Source organism: Rutilus rutilus, assembly GCF_951802725.1.
Source record: "Rutilus rutilus genome assembly, chromosome: 22".
Classification (NCBI taxonomy): domain Eukaryota; kingdom Metazoa; phylum Chordata; class Actinopteri; order Cypriniformes; family Leuciscidae; genus Rutilus; species Rutilus rutilus.
In genome coordinates, this window is record NC_140227.1 from 19504937 (window position 1) to 19510936 (window position 6000).

At 35.6% G+C, this 6000-nt stretch overlaps 1 protein-coding gene across 8 annotated transcripts in view; it reads right to left on the bottom strand.

Moving 5' to 3' along the window:
• Positions 1 to 6000, bottom strand: part of atp2b4 (ATPase plasma membrane Ca2+ transporting 4) — a 133060-nt gene that overhangs the window by 2547 nt on the left and 124513 nt on the right. The gene's annotated exons all lie outside the window — the stretch shown is intronic.

The following is a 6000-nucleotide window of genomic DNA, read 5'->3' on the forward strand; positions in this document are numbered from 1 at the left end:
AAGTTACTTGGGTTGGGATACACCGAAATGAAAATTCTTGTCCGAAACCGAAACTTCTGAATGCCCTTGGCCGAAAACCAAAACTGAAAATGACATTTTTTAATAATGACTAATTTCTTTATATATATATATATTTTTATAATTGTATTAATATAAGACTTTTTAATTAAATTCAATAATTTAATTGAATCTGAATTTAGAAAATACAAGCCATTAAAATAAAATATATTAAAAAGAAACCTGAGAGTGAGATGTTTCTTCCTCCATACAAATAGACACAGCATTAAAATGCATAGCATGTGCATCCAGTCCTTCAAAACATATGCTCTGGGCCTCTCAAAGGCTCTGTGTTGTGCGGTAAAACACCAAAAACTAATCTTGCTCTCTTGCTATTTTTATGGTTTCAACCTTGAGAACGAACATAAAGACAAATGTGAATTGGTATAACTTGTTTTGCAAGGGTCTGGATGCTTTTCCCTACAATAAGCTTATGGTAACAACCATGTCTGAAGAACCATCTGCCCTGCCAGCTCAGCCAATCAGCAGTGGCTTAGTCTATTCAATTCCTGTTTATTTCTCAGGTTTACATTATTGTACAATGCAGCTATGTCATTTTGGCAATTTATTATTATATTCAGATTCTGTTATATAAGAAAAAGATATTATTATTATTACCACCATATGTATGAACAACTACTAAATCAATTCTAAAAACTGTGGGTAGGCTCTTTTGACTTGAGACAACCACCTAAAGATGATCTAGTAAACACAGAGCAACATGCTAAAAAGACCACATTTCTGCAGAAAATAAAATTTGAGTTAACATTTTAATACACTGCTTGGAAGGATATAGCTTGACTACATCTGTCCATATTTACACTGCTATTTTAAAAATGAACTAATTGAACCTTTAATTTGTCTGTATATTTGGATCGCTCCCATCTATGGTTAAATGAACCCTCTGACCCTATATATGCTTTGTGATCTGCCTAACACACATACACACACTTTTAATGTGTAATGCAAAAGGAAACCTAAATAAGGAAGGCAGAAAAAAAAATTGGCCCTCACTCATAGCTTCTTCTAGAATATCAATGAAGAGAGATGGAGACAGAGTATAAAGTGTCAGAGCAGAAGACACAAGGTGTGATGAGAGGAGCTGAAAGCATGAGAGTGAGACAGAATTGGGGCTGCAAAGGAAGGGGGGGGGGGGGGAGGGAGAGAGAGAGAGAGAGAGAGAGAGAGAGAGAGAGAGAAAAGTGTGAGCAAGTGTGTGAAAGCAGTTGTGAAGAGGGAGAGGGCTGGTGTTAAAAAAAGAGAGTGAGCCAGAAAAGAGAAAGAGGGAAAATTCAATAGGAAGGTGAGCATCACTATGACCCCTACTCCCTCTGAGGTGCAGAGTAATGGATCATTTTGAGAAAATATTGTTTATGCGTGGTTGTTGAAAAAACGAACACTTTAAGTCACTGAAATAAGGCCATAAAACAAACATTTGTTTACAAGACTTTTAAGTACTGTATCTTGTAGACTAGAATTTTTGTCACAAAATGTGGAAATCATCTTGCACTCATTCACATAAACCAATATATTGATTTAATTTTTTGAATACACTTTGTTTAGAAAGGCCATATGCTAGAAGTAGATAATCATGAATAATGGTGATTTACACCCGTGGAGACAATGACCCCTCCCCAAAATGGCCTATCAATGAAGAATGTGACAGGAACTACAAGAAAAAAATCTGAGGACAAAACTTTTTTTTTGTAGTAGTTTATTTATAATCTAGTTAACAATATAATCCAAATATAAATTAGGGTCAAAAGCACATTTTGATAGTCATACCTGGAAACAAATCCAAATATATAAGTAAACATCACATACCTGGCAAATCCAAGGTGTTTGGTGTTTCTATGCATTGGAGATACCTGCTTCCAGTCAGTGAGCTCACCTTCACCATATTCACATAGAATATCAGTCCAATGCAGCTGTACAGCTCACTGATGCTCACATTTCTCCATAAATAAATAAATAAATAAATATAAATAAATATATATAAATCAGAGTTTCCGCTAGAAAAAAATGGTGCCGGTCAAAGTGACCGGCAGAGGTTTCGTTTTCCGGACATTTTGATGATATGCCGGTCAAATATCCCTCTTAATTAAGGGGGCGGGATTATTACACGATTTATTATTTATAATAATAATATTACCATCTTACGTGACAGTTCTCCTTTACGGACGCGTCGCGACCGTTCAAAGCGGCACTAAAAGACTGCTTTAAAACTTTCATAGAGACCTCAAACAGAAAGCACAAAGCCTTTCTTTAAAACGAATTTCGTTTTGTATTAATTGTATCTTAATTTTAATCAGTGTTTCATTATCCAATTTTCTCGATTTAATAAATAAAAAGTAAATATAGCAGACAATAAATAATCACGACATGGAGGCGCCAGCGCCTGAACTGGAGCTAACGTTAAGCTATCATCCATGAACCGAAATTTAACGTATAAGGTAGCCTACTCGCCTCACACACCTAAAATAAAATAGAAATATATATATTATCTACAGAAATCTTTACTTTTAAACAGAACCATTCAAAACTAAATAAAACGATGTAATCCGTATGAAATGTGTATTTCTCTCCGGCGCGTTCACTACTGCGAAGATCGCGAGTCAGACTTCATCTTTGCAGCCGACACAGAAATCACTTGTTTATTAATAGACAATTAAAATGTCTCACTGCAATATTTTACATATTCATAATCATTACTTTTGCTGGTTCTTTGTGACAGCTTTTAGGTGCCGTTTACATGAACGCGTCACTGCATCAGCACCGAAAACAGAGAGAGAGAGAGAGAGAGAGAGAGAGAGAGAGAGAGAGAGAGCGTTATGAAAAATTGAGTGTGAGGGATTTGTTCACTTCACACAAAAAGATCTTGGAATGAGATGGCTAACTGTAGTAGCGTTTAGTCCACTGCCTATAATAGCCTAATTTAGAGATCACTTTTTTTCTTTTTTTTTTTGACCGCCGACAACTTTGATCGATCACAAATATTACACCATTTAAAAAATACATAGGCTACTGAGTTACTAAAACATTCTTTGTCAAATAATAGGCTACACCTGTTTGTTCACAGTTTTAACGTTCATGTTTCCATTTGTTTAATTTCAAGATCTGAGGTGAATTATATCCATTGTTGCTTTTACAGCTACAAAGCTGGAGCACTAAATGATATTCAAAGTCTGATTTCACGCTTTTAACATTAAATAAAGCACATAAACAGTACCAGAGATTATCATTGCCAGTTTGCCACACTTTGTGTTTGATGTTCCAGCGCGACGTCGCAGAAAAATAGAAACCGTTTCTAAATTAGAAATGTCGCGTGTCGCCATCGCGTCTGGTCAGGACAAACTCTGATTAACATGGAAAAGATACATTTTATCGCGTGTCGCGGTGTCGCGTCGCGTGTAGTTAGATAGGACACGGTGTTAGGCAATTTTAATCGGACAATTTGACCGGAGAGATTTAATTTTGTCGGACATTTCATTTTTTTTCCGGTCAATGTCCGGCAATTACCGGACAACGGAAACCCTGATATATATATATATATAGAGAGAGAGAGAGAGAGAGAGAGAGAGAGAGAGAGAGAGAGAGAGAGAGAGAGAGAGAGAGAGAGAGAGAGAGAGAGAGAGAGAGAGAGATATCTGTGAGCATGCTGATAACAGGATCATAGCAACAGCAACTATAGGATTAACATTAATATAATGTCCACTCATAATAGAAAACATGATTTTTGTAATATCATCCATGCTTAAATTATCGTAGAGTACATAGTACACGATTTTTATATTATATCATAGAAACTTTTTGTTTAGTACATTCAAAACATCTACATTGAAGCAGAAATTCATGAACAAAAGCTTCAGTGATGAGGCAGTAGGTTACAGTAAACACTTCATAAAGTATCCAAAATAGTCCAATAAAATCTGGTCTAAACATTCAATTTACCTTACATTACTATACATTTTCATCCTAGTTTAATACATTGCTTATATCAAATACATTTTATTTCAACATATTTCATTCAATTTCACTAATTTCAGCATAGCAATATGGTTTGGGAAAAGCCAAACTAGTAAATATGTACATTTATGTAAAAAATAGCACATTTTATAATGAGAGGAACTAGGGCTGGGCGATAAAACGTATCGCGATAGACACGTAATCAATATCAATAAAAAATGTTTTTTTCTCTTCGTCGGAAGAAACCAGAGGTTGCGAAGCAAGTTTGGTTGCATGAACAAAGGAACTCACTCTCTGGTAACCTAGCAACGTAGGGGGTGACAAGCTAACAGCCGGTCATGTAACAATATGGTTGCGTCATATCGTTGTCACATGTTGGATTCTTCAGTAACAGAACCGGAGTGGAGTGATAAGTGGAAAATGAGTGCCGCAGCGATTGTTGATAAACCAGGAAAAGTCAGCTCGCCAGTATGGCAGTTTTTTGGATTTTATAAGTCTGACCGTAGTCAGACCAATGTCGTCTGCAAATTACGCAAGACCATCGTCGGTTTCTCTATGTTTATATTTAACACTTTGCACAATTGTATTACACTTTATTAAGCATTTCTTACGTATTCTTTAATTTTGCATCTTAATGTTAAGAGATAATTGTTAAGCGTTCATTGTGACTTAACAAAACATTTTAATTATTTGAGTGTTTTCCATGGTTGTGTTGACATTTCTGCCTTTATAACTGAGTGGATTATAATCAGAGGAAGGTTAAGTTTAAAATAAAAAATGTTTAAATGTAATATATTTGTCTCCTGGTCCTTATTTTAAATGGGTCATAAAAAAGATGATCGATATCGACCGATATGAAACACTTATTATTTCGTGATACAGTTTTCAGCCATATCGCCCAGCCCTAAGAGTAACAATAAGTAACTTACTTGTCAGAAATTATATCCTCAGCTGGATCAAGTAGCTCCACAAAATGAAACTGAAACCAGTCACGCTTTTCTTCTGAGGTAAATTCTTCCAGGATTAGTCCTCACCGCATCTCAAACCGATGTGAAGTCAAATGAATCTGATGAAACGTGATGCGTTTTATTGAGTTGATGTGGGCTTTGACTTTACATGGATCGCCTCAGATCATTACCGTATTAATAGCGCGTGCTGTCTGTAGGCGTTTTCACATTAGCAGTAATAGCAGATTACATAACATATTTGTTTATATATTTGTTTTTGTCTTGAATTAGATCATTTAAAAGTAGACACTTAAATGTTTCTATAGATATATAGTTTTGTGACGCGCTCCAGAAAAAAGTTCACGGCAGCCGAGACGGCAGAAAGCACACCCTATTTGTTTTGATTGCACGTGGACACAAATAATGGTAGACACTTTACGGTTTTGAATGATGTATAACCCATAAATGAAGTATTAAGTCGATTTTGCTGCTATGTTTAAAATAAAATAAAAACACCAAACCACGCCGCGCGTTTGACCAATGTGTAATAGTTTTAAATAAATAAACTATTATTTATAGTCAAATAAATAGTTTTATTTGTATATATATATATATATATATACATATATACACACACACACACACACACACACATACATACATACATACATACATATATACATATATATATATATATATATATATATATATATATATATATATTAGGGCTGTCAAAGTTAGCGCGTTAATAACGTGTTAACGCAAAATCATATTTTTTTTAACGCTCGATTAACGCAGCGCGTATTTTCTGTTTGACCCGTGGCCCAAAACCTAGTTGGAGAAATGGAGATACACAGTGTTGCCAACTTAGCGACATTGCAGACCCATTTAGCGATTTTTTTCCCTTCAACAAAGCGGCCAAACCTTATTTAGTTTCTGAGAATCTACCGGTACTGCCGGTACTGCTCTCCCAGCACGCGCGCGCGCCTCTCTATCGCTCTCTCTCTCTCTCTCTCTCTCTGCGTCTCGC